This window comes from Agelaius phoeniceus, chromosome 6 (assembly GCF_051311805.1).
Source record: "Agelaius phoeniceus isolate bAgePho1 chromosome 6, bAgePho1.hap1, whole genome shotgun sequence".
NCBI lineage: Eukaryota > Metazoa > Chordata > Aves > Passeriformes > Icteridae > Agelaius > Agelaius phoeniceus.
The window spans coordinates 44893793-44905314 of NC_135270.1; the positions used below are offsets into that span (position 1 = coordinate 44893793).

General features: G+C 35.4%; 1 long non-coding RNA gene across 1 annotated transcript; it reads left to right on the plus strand.

Moving 5' to 3' along the window:
* Window positions 1-255: 255 nt before the first annotated feature.
* Window positions 256-10636, plus strand: LOC143694233 (uncharacterized). Its single transcript, XR_013182582.1, has 3 exons — window positions 256-596; window positions 9584-9690; window positions 9869-10636. It is a non-coding gene; the product is annotated as an uncharacterized LOC143694233 (long non-coding RNA).
* Window positions 10637-11522: the final 886 nt, after the last annotated feature.

The following is an 11522-nucleotide window of genomic DNA, read 5'->3' on the forward strand; positions in this document are numbered from 1 at the left end:
CTTTCCAGTACAATCCTCAAGCATAGTTCATATCAGCCAATACATTTGATGGTGGATGTCTAATCTACACATTTGAAAATGTCAGGGAGGGAAGCATCTAAAATTTTGTTTCTCCTGAATTTAGGCACTTATCCATATTCCAAATTAGGTTCTGTGGAGCTAGGATTTGCAAATGCTTTGCCTATGGTTCTAGATGTAAGTCATATGAGGTGTCAGCAGACAGCTCTCTCCCGCTTCTCTTTCAGAAGATAGCCAGCGAGGAGATGGAGGAGGAGGAGGAGGAGGTGATATTACTAAAGGGGTTTTGCATAACAGTCTTGCTATGCAAGTACTTTCCGCCTTCTCCTGACCTATTTTTGAATGGAAGTGGCTGTGTGAGCTCTGCAATGTGCTGCCACTGCTGCTGTCACTGTGCATGAAGTGAGCTCGGAGCACACCTACGGAGCCGGGCCACTTGGCAAACTGAGCACGACACACTGCTTTGCATCCCAGATGGACTAGGTGTGGAGGATGTGCACTTCATTCAGCTGAGAAGGTGACATATTTTGATGTGTGCAGAGACACACCAAGTTAGAAAACTTAGATGCCTTAGACATGTGAGTACATAGAGTTCTTTAGATCTCCCTTCTGGATATGTTTAAATTACTGTTTGAGTGTGTGGTAGGTGCTTAAGTGCTGTTTTGGATTTTACCTTGAATTGTTTGGATGTTGTCTCTGCACAAGAGTTTTGGTAATTTTTCTTTTTGAGCATCTAACTAGCATTGTGTAACAATGTGGCGTAGCAGAGAAGCAATAAAAAGTCTGATTTAAGAAAAAGATTTTTTCTCTGGAACATGATAAAAGTTTTAAATAAGCTTAGATTTTACCCCAAATAGCAAGATATACAGAAAATTTAAGAAAAAAACCTCATAATTTTTTAACTGAGCTCCAAAAGTTCTGGCTATTCAATTTTGAGATGTTTCTCTACAACTCACAGAGTTTCTTGTTTGCTTCTTTGTTTTGTTTGTGGCTTGTTTTGTTGTTGCTTGTTTTTCTTTCAGATGTTGTACATCATTCTCTTACTGTTTGTCACTGTTTAAATGGATAAATGGTATAATTCTATTTTTCTATTTCACAAAAATATATTGACAAGAAGAAAGCCCTTAAGAGACAAAAGAATGTATGGAAAAAGGATAGAAATATGTCTGTCTTTCCCCATAGCTTAAGAAGGGTTTTACAGAGGTTCTAATCAATATCTTCATAACTTTTTAAAATGCTGTAAGTAAAAGAGTAAATCCTTAAAGGTTAAATAGATGGATAGTGAGGTAGTAAAAAAGATCCAGATGAACTTGTAAACCAGCAAAAGAAACAACTTATTCTCTCCACTGCCTCAGTATAATTGTTTCCCAAAAAACTGAACTCCCTCATTCAACACATAAAATCTCAGACTTTTTTTCTTATTCCCTTTTCTTATTTTATTTTTTCTTTACACACTTCTTAAGACTAAGCTGAAGACATGCAATTTCATTAAGTGCAATTAGAGTGCCTTGAGTGTTTTGTCATGCAGAACCCTCCTGTGTGCAGATCTCAAAGACCTCAATCCTCTCAGGTCCCTGGTGTCCAGCAGACAGAATACAGCAGATGTTGAGACAAAAAGGGCAAGACTATGTGATTGCAAGCAATTGAGTTATCCCTGTTAAATGAGTTGCCAGAAGCAGTAGTTGTGATTCTCTGCCTCCATCACAATGGTATTTAATACTAACTATGCAGATACATGAAGAAAATAAAGGTCTCATCACTGTCAGATCTGTTCTCCTTGTTCCTTGGTTTAGACACATAATGAAGACAAGATTCAACTCTGACCCCATTTTTGGTGAGGTTCTTTTTCATGCCTCTATTGATGTCTGGTCAAATTTGTAGCTTGTGGACAATAATTAATCTACAGAGATTGTGGTGTAGATGGACTCCTTTTGATGAAACAAGAACTTGTTTAAACTAAAATTTAGGACTCGCTTCACTCAATCTTGAAGTGAAGCCAGTCCTAAATTTTCCTGGAGTTTTAAAGACAGTTTTTAACTGTTAAAAAATTATATATAGAGAGAAATTTATATGCATGTGAATAAATACATATTCATACCCACTTTTATTTTTGCATTTTTGAGTTCCAACTGGCCTTTTTCTTGGTATATCTTATTAAAACAGTAGAAGGAAGTTTCAAAAAGTTTTCAGAAAAGCCAACTGTCACTGCATTTCCTGAGCATCTCCACTGTGATCTTTTGGGTCTCTGGAATACTGCTTGGGTCACAGGGGGACATTCCATACAGGGAACTGCACTTCCTGCAGAGACTATCAGCAAAATTTATATTGAGTCTTGTTTAGAGATATTTTTAGATATCCATAAGATTAGAAGATGGGAGTGAACCATATTTTGTTTTCTCTTATACTACATATATCCATTTCTGTAGCTTGAAGATAGGAAACTGTAGCTAAGCTGAGGAAAACTGAAGGAAGCAGTCTAAATTTTGATGTCAAGGAGTAGAGTGACTCTTCTAAGAGAATTTTAGCTTTGGTCTTGTTCCCATAATTCTAAAAAAAGTTAGTATGTATATGATTTTTTGTCTACAAATATTCATTGCCAAGAAAAATATACCTTTAAATACTATAGTTAATCACTCCCACCCTATTTCTTTTTAGATTTTTCCACCTTCTGTTGCAGTCATCACTCTTAGGTTATGTCTAGAGAGAGAAAAAGATAAACAAGAGGAGCTGGAGATCTGTTGATGCTGTATGATGACACATTCACACTTTTATATGTGTCACAGAACTTCTTTATCACTGTGACATTTTTCTTATAAAAGGCAGTGGTTTTGTTGGAAACTGTGTTCATGCTTGCACCAGGGCTAAATTTGTTTCTAATTATCTGGCACAATTGCCGTAGCAGAGCATGCTGTGTATACCAGCACTACATAGATAGGGAGTTTGTGAGAAGAAACATGCTCTGGATTTAGAATGTGAAAACCAGCTGAGGAGTTCACCACAAGGCAGGGGTGTGAAAACTTTACTTAGAAGTTGTTTTTTTTCCCCACTGTGTCCTCCCTGCAGTTGATGGAGTAATAGAGCTGTAATGGTTTGCTTACAGGCAGTCAATTAGGCACCTACAGTTACTCCACAGGGTGTAGATTTTACATGAGTGGCTTATTCATAAATAAAAGAATTACTGCACATTTTGCTCTAATGTTCTCCATTTCTAAACATCAATACATTATTTATTCCAAATCTTGTCACACTCTTATGCAAGGCCTGTGTTTCCTTTTCTGTCCTCTTTACTATCAGGGTAGATTGACATAGACAGATTTGTGATATCCGACTCTAACACACAGCATTAGTTGTACTAGAATTCACAGGTAAAGGGTCACTTTGAACTGAGCAACTTATAGGAAGACTATGAATCTGAAAGAATCAGTAATGTTGAACTTGTATCATGAATCCTGAAGCTGATATTGCACTGTGTGGTTTTAAGGGAGCACTGCTGGAGATGTTTTTAAAAAGAGGTCAGTCTAACCTTCTGACAGTTCTTGAAAACTGAAAGTCAAATATTATGTTGCAGCTTTTCCATATAAACAGGGAGAGAAATGTACAGTGCATATGTACAAATTATTAAAAACAAGGAATGTGGTTACTATCCTTACTTTCCCCAAGCATTTGAATACAATTCATATTGTTACAAGTACATTTATACATGGCCCATTCTGGAAACAATTTAATCTCTTTTCTGCTCTTTGTAAATGTATACACATACATGTACGTATATACAAAGACACAGAAACATAGAGATAAAGAACAGATAATATTTTATAATATTTTTATTATTAAAATATAAAATAACATGGACAATCATTGATAAAATCAGGATTGTCCCATACATCATATCTTAACTCAGTTTCTCCTGTCCCCCACATCCAATTTATACATTCCAGTCATTGTAATCTCCTATCAACACTTTTCCCTCTTATCACCACCCCCATGTCCTTCCTCTTTCTCTTGTCCTTCTCCCACTGTGGTCCTTAGAGTGGAATGTGGGTGGGATTAAGTGTAGGCAGCCGGCAGGCAGCCGGCAGGAAAAGGCTGTATATACAAATGTGTCCCAGGTGTCCTAACATGTCCTTGCCACACAAATGGTCACACTTGCTGTTGACAGGATGACAAACATCAGCCCAGAATCAGTGCCTGTAATAAGACAATGATGTCACTGGCTCTTCAGACTATTGTGGAAGAGGGAGTGGAGCTATGATGTGAATTCAAACAGCTGTATTTTATTTCATAGGAAGATAATTTCATGTGAGAGATATTTTCTCTGTCTTTTCTGTCTCCTTTGCAGTATTTAATATATCTTCTTTTTACTATTGATTAATTTATAAATAATGCCATTCATATCTATAACTCAAAGTAAATAAACATGTATAAATACAATACATCTGTTCATAGTTCTCTGAGGGGTCTTTTTAAAGAGTAATAACTATCTCCAGCTTATAAAAGATTTAATGTCTGGCCAAAAAACTTTGGATGTTGACATATGGATGTTGGCACATCTATTGTTATTACACCTACATTTGCCAGGTTCCATAAAACACTGCCATTCTCTACACACTTGCTATGCATTCAATTCTCTCTTCAGGGAGAGGTGGGGTTTTATAGCATCTGTAACACAGCAAGGAATATGTATGAGAACTTTGACAGACAGATATATAAAAATGTATATGTGTATACACATACAGACAAAAATATATTTATTTTGGTCATTTATTCATTAAAAAAAAGACTTCACAAGGGAGTAATATAGAAAATATGTTTTCAAAAATAGTTGTCATTTTCTAGTTCATTATTTAACACTTTTGTTTCTTTCAGAAGGGGGTGTATTTACAGAAATATAGCTCTTATTTAACTTGAATATTGCCCCATACAGTAATTATTTTTTAAATACCCACTAAGTAACTGATTTCCTATGAATGCTGCAACAAGGGATTTCAGAAAAAGATGTGAAGGGGAGAAAGATAATAGTCCCACACTCCAGTCCAGAAAAAATATATTGGATGTAGGAGTTAACATGTGCTACACATTATCAATGTTACTTTTGTCTAAGTTCAAAGCAGGAGCTGCATTTCATAGCTACTATATAGGATACAGAGCACAAACCTCTAATGCACATCTATGAAATGGTGGCTTGGACAGAATCCCCATACCATGGCTGTCTGGACTAGTAGGATTGCATTTCCACAGATTTATCTGTCAAAAATATTCTCATTTTCTTACAAATATACTTTAAGACTTTGATCTCTAGGGAAGATCAGCATACTTTTGACCCCTGTAGGGTGCTGCCAGTCACAGGGACATTGGATTCAGGCCTGCCTAAAGATGGAATTTCTGCAGCACTTTAAGCTTTTTCCAGGGAAAATCTTGCTGTGTGTACTGGTATCTTAGGAGTGGCCTTTAAATAACTGCAGACACAGCTAGAACCTAGCAGAGTAAATAGGACTAGCAGGAAGAGGGAAATGTATGGAAAAATGCTTTGCTAGTCTATAGCCCAGCAGCATGCAGGGAGGCTGAGAACAGCTCTAAATGCAGTTACTCACAGCTCAGTGCCTCTGCTGTCAGAGCTATGGGTTTAGAGCTGCTGTATGAGCTGCTGAATTACATCTTGAAGGTCAGAGGTGAAGATGATGATTGTGGTATATTGGAAGTATCTTTGTCCCAAAAGTAAAAAGTATGGGAAAAATCCCCACAGTCACTTTTTTCTTTTCTTCCTAACAGGGTATATTCTAAATTCCTAACATATAGCTTTAATATGTAACAATTTTATTTTACAACATATTTAAGAATCTGTGCTTAAAGATTACTCTGCATCTCAACAGCCTTCTTAGCAACCCAGTCCAGTTTACAGAATCCACAAGAATAAATATAGTTTCATTAGAGAGCTAAAGTCCTTCTGGTGTTTGAAATTAACTGCCAGAACTATTTCAGTGTATGAAACTGAGGTTATAATCAGCTTTCTTTCCCTGTTCTGAGAAATGTTAATATTTTCTACAGGATATATTTTATCCAGTTCAAAGAGAATCTTTGGAACCAAATATTCAAAACTCCCAAATTTTCAGCTAAAAAAGCAATGCCAGCTCAAATTTCTTGATTTAGAGAAGAGAACAGGGTTTACCAAAGTGTTTTGATTTTAAGTTTTTAACTGAAAATGGAAGATGTATTTGGAAAGCACCACCTAGACCACCTCTGTCTTCCAGAGACATTCTATATTGTCATCCACTGAAGAAATAAGCTAACATACTCCTGAAAACTCTGGTGCAAAGTTTTTACACACTCGTAGGATTTTCTGTTTATGCATAAGAGCTGAACAGCTGTGAATTTTAAGTTGAAACACCAAATTACGCTGACTTTCCATAAACTATTTTCTAGTCTATTGTGTTCTGATAGAGGGAATCAAACCAGATATCCTTTCTGGACAAAAGCCCAACCAGAACCAGATTGGCAGACAATAATTCACAGGTTTCCAGTGTACACTGTCTCCTACACTCCAGTTTCACTAACAACTTGGCATGCATCCACTGGTGGCATCCTTTGAAGGGGCAGAGACTCATAGGAAAATTTTTGTGCTAAATTCTGTTTCCTGAAACTGCTTTGCTTAAGGGATCAGTGCACAGGCTTCCTGGAGTTTCCTTTAATTGTTTGTAGAGATCTGTGTCACAGATACTGAACAAAACCACAGTGAAACACATAACTTTAGCGGGCTTTGATTTATTTTGACATTTTATTTTATAGTTTATATGTGTAACCAACCAATTATGTTTAACTCGGTTGTGACTAGTCCATGTGTAGTGACTTCTTAGACCAAATGTGACAGGCTGTCACCACAGACAGCTACCAATCAGTTCTTTGGCAGATCAGTCAGTAGCACTTGTACTTCTGATACTGTGATTGTAGGCATTATATCTGCACTGCAGTCATGGGTGAGTTCTGTTCTGTGCATAGTTTGGAGGCAAATTTATTGAGCTGTCAATGTTGTAATCTAAATGTATCATATTAATGTCAGCTCTGGTAGGTGGGACTGATGTTTAGAAAGAGCTATAATTTTTAGGAAAGCCTAATTTGCATAGTCAATATGCCATCAGAACAAGATGTTACTACTGCATCCTTCTTCAATATGTTTAGAAAACAGTTTGCAACAATCATACTAAGCAATAAGGGAAATCTTTTCTGTTTGCTTAATCCCACTCTTGGTGCAATGGCTCTTTGTGTCTTGTGCACATTGACCAAAATCCATGCTAAATAGCATTGTAGAAGTGAAATAAAGGAGGAGGATTCAGATTTAGCCAGATGTAGGGAGGGATGCAATACAAAGATTTATGTAACTAATACCCACACATCCCCTCAGCTGACCATTTCATTATTCTTCTGCCAAGGCTTTAAGCTGCTGACATACAGCTGGATATTTTATTTATTTAAGTGTCTAAATGTTTGAGATTATGTTTCAAACTGCAGCTTTGCAATCTTTTTGCAACTTTTTTCAGCTGCCTTCTCCCACTGCAATATCAGTGCAAGAAGTATGTCATCCACTTTTAAAATTACTTAAAGAAGAAAAGATAAAAAAAAACAACACAAAAAGTAGTAAAGGTTTCACCTCTTCAAAGAGCAGATGATTTCTGACTCATACCATCAGTCCCATTAATAGTACCTCAATTGTTTGGAGAGGGTTTGGCCAGCCTTCTGAACAATGATAACCTACCTTTACTTGCATCGAGTTGGCCAGATGTGAATTGAAGTACCCTCTAGAGATTACTGCCCTAATCTTTTTCCCCCTTGGATGATCTGCTATTAAAGCACTTAAGAATGGTTCTTGTCACCATAACTCACTGGCTTACTCTCAAGGACCTGTCATTGTCCCAGAGTTTCCAGCCAACTTTCCTCTTGAAAGAGAAAAATAGACATGTCTATCAGGAAATACCTGATTGAAGTTCAAATTCAGTCCGAAAGAGATGACATAAATGTTATTTTTGTTTTGTTTTAAGAATTGTCTACTTAAAGAAAAGAATATATCTCATAATTTTAAGCTCTTGTGAATGTGAACAAAATTATGCTCAGACAAAATATGATTAATATGGTCCTGTGTCTACTACATATAAAGAAAAAGTTACCATTTACCCTAATGTCACAAGATTCAGTTTTATTTCTCATTGACCACCACTGATTTAGAGATAAATTCTGCCAACTTGACTAACAAGGAATTCACGCCTATGAAAAGTCAAACAAGTTATATATACGCTGCTAAGATAGAGCAGGTTGGTAGCAATAAACTCAATACTGCTGTTCATTACAAGCTCTAAAGAAGTTCTTCATGTTCCTATCACAGGACAATGCCTACTTGGATAATTATTTCTATGCATCGTAATAGACCATGCTGCAAAGATCCCTGAAGTGGTGTCATCCTGATCATATGTACATGATAAGAGACACATTTCTGCTAGTAATTCATATTTGTCTCTAAGCAAGTGTTTTTTCAAAAATTTTTCAACAAGAATAAACTCTCTCTGATTCTTTTATATATGTAGAGAGAGGTGTAAATGTTATTAAATCTGTGAGTTTGGGTTAGTTCTCCAGCATATTATATGGCTGAAATATTAAAACAACCTGTGCCTGATTAAAGAGTGGGAGAAATGGTGACTATCATCCTGGCAAAAACAATACATAGAGGACTAAAGATAACAAATATATATATATATATATATATATATATATATATATATATATATATATATATATATATGTATACTTATTCAGATGAGAAATGGACAGAGAAATCCAGACAGTAGATAGACAAATGCAAATATTTTTAAAAAAAGCATAATTTCAAAAGCGATTACATAAATTGCTTGCAGACAAACTGTTACACTCATAATTGAATATCAAAAATGTTTAAGTAGGAAATATATTTGTGGTATGCTATTAGCTAATTCAGAAACAGAAAAATAGAATAAATTTAAAATATTTAGTAAAAGTGGCTTACTAATCTCTCATGATTTTGCTAATGCTTTTACAAGCATATTTCCAGTTCTACTTTGTGATAGAGAGAAATCTTGCTCTGACAGGCTTAAATATAAAATGATCAGGACTTTCCTTCATTATTATTGATGGTATTGAGTACTTTAAATTTTACCTTTTAATGAAGACTTACTATGGGTTTTTATTTCTAGCTTCATGATGTCATTTCAGTGTAATGGCTTAAGGGGAAGAAAGTTAACATTTGAAGAAAAAAGGTTTGTTTCACACACAGAATGATTAGGTTAGAAGAGACCTTTAAGATCATTGAGTCCAACCCATGCCCTAGCACCTCAACTAAACCATGGCACTGAGTGCCACATCCAATCTTTTCTTAAACACATCCAGGGATGGTGACTCTACCACCTCCCCAGCAACCCATTCCAGAATATTTGGTAGTGGGTTTTTCTGGCAGATAAAAAAATAAAGGTTGAAAAAAGTGAACAAGCTAATGATCTTGCTGAAAGAATATTTAATCAGAAATACTGTTTATTTTCTCTCCCCTTAGACCTTTATTCTATTGGTTTTAAGTTCCAGAAGTAGCCAAATGACCAAGAATGTAGAGGACCAGCCTTTCCAAACAGTTCTCACCTTTACAAACAATTTTGAAAATTGGTAAGAGTTCTGAAATGCTTATCTTCAGTGCCTCAGTTCAGTGACAGTGTTTTGATGTGTCACCTTCGATATTTCATGACAAGTTTATATATATGCATGTATGCATGTATGTATATATATATGTGTGTATATATATATGTGTCTATGTGTATCATAAAACTTGTTTTCTCTACCATAGGTCCAGATATGAATGTCTTTTAAGCAAGAACTGAAGAATATAGGAGTTTCCAGTAGCAACAGGAGCAATTCCCTCTGTGCTGAAAACCTGTCCTTTTGGTAGAACTGAATGTATCTTCTTCATACTCAATATCAAGAACATCCAAAAAAGCCCAAATTTACATCACTAGAAAATTGTGTGAAGCTGAATTTAAGTAGAACCAGTCTTTTTGAGAATAAAAGAAAACAAGATGTTAAAAGCTAATTTTTAATCTGTGACATACAGCTAAATAGTCTGTTTCTACTTGTTCTGTGATATTTGGTGTTGGCTTCCTTGGACACAGGATATCTGGGTTGATATGTAGCCTTAAGGATTGCTAAAAGAATCCTAATCTTTATGTCTAATTTGTCAGTTATGTCATTTGAGACTTAGACATTGCTTATATTATTCACCACGGGTATTGAAAATAATGGAAGTATTTCCAAGGAATTCTTGAGAACAAAATGCCAAATCTTGAGGACAGGTGAGAGTTTGCAAATTTCAGGGATGCAGCATCCAGCTAATGAGTAACGGATTAACCATTTTAGTGTGCAGTACACCAGAGAGGGCAAGAAGTACAGGAGAAAGCAAAAGTAATTATATGTTAAATATTGAACAAGTGAAAGTTGTCATATGATTTCTGAGAGAGATGCATCTATCTGTCATATAGTTAAATCTGTGTGCTATTGTACCTTACTCATACAAATCTAAATGGAAATAAATAAAATTCCAAATTCTTTGTAAGACTCATTTCACAGAGTTCTTTTTTTTCTAAGCTAAAAAAGTCATATATTTCATTTATCTCCTGTCATTACTGATTACTTCAGCACTCTGGATAACATTTAAAACCAGGGAGTTTATAAAATAGAAGTGACATTACCTCTTATATGGGGATGAAAAAACCTCCACCTATAATTAATTAAAAAAAAAAGGTAAATGGATAAACAATGCAAATACAATTATTTTACCCCAAGAAAATTGAACCAAGTAGAGAGAACTAATTGCTTAGAAATAATTCATATTTATATTGCTGTATGCCAGGTATTCCCTACAATCCTGAATCACACTTTCTATTAATTTTTTTGTGTCCAGCCCTGAAAAAAACCTATTTCAATTTTCCATGCTATATTCAACTTTCATATTGAAAACAAATGTGAACCCTCTTTAGAATAACAACCTTATGTTACTTTTTCCATAAGCATTTTTTTTTTCCCTTTCCCCTTTTAAGTCTGTAATTCTTTCTGTCTGACTTTATTAAGTGTGTGAAAAGGTAGGCAGGCTGCCCAGGTCTTGGAAATTAAATTTCCCTAAGTAGCTCAGGTGCTTGCATGAAATCCGGAAGCGTGACAGCGAGGAAAGAAACAACACATGACAAAATGATCCCACATACAGAGAAAAATTGAGGACATCTCCATCTACTGTTATCTCTGTACACTGGATTCTGAAGCTTGTTTGTCATGATGGTAAAATGAGGGAAATTAATCTTAAAAGCTGGGCATTTTATTTTGCATACTGCAGAGAAAGGAAAAGTCTCACAATCCCTTTTATGGTAGTCAGCCAAACTCAGATCTTCAGCCTTTTTAGTTCAGTGTAAACTGTTGAAAGGCAAGTGATTTTATTTATTTTATTTTATTAT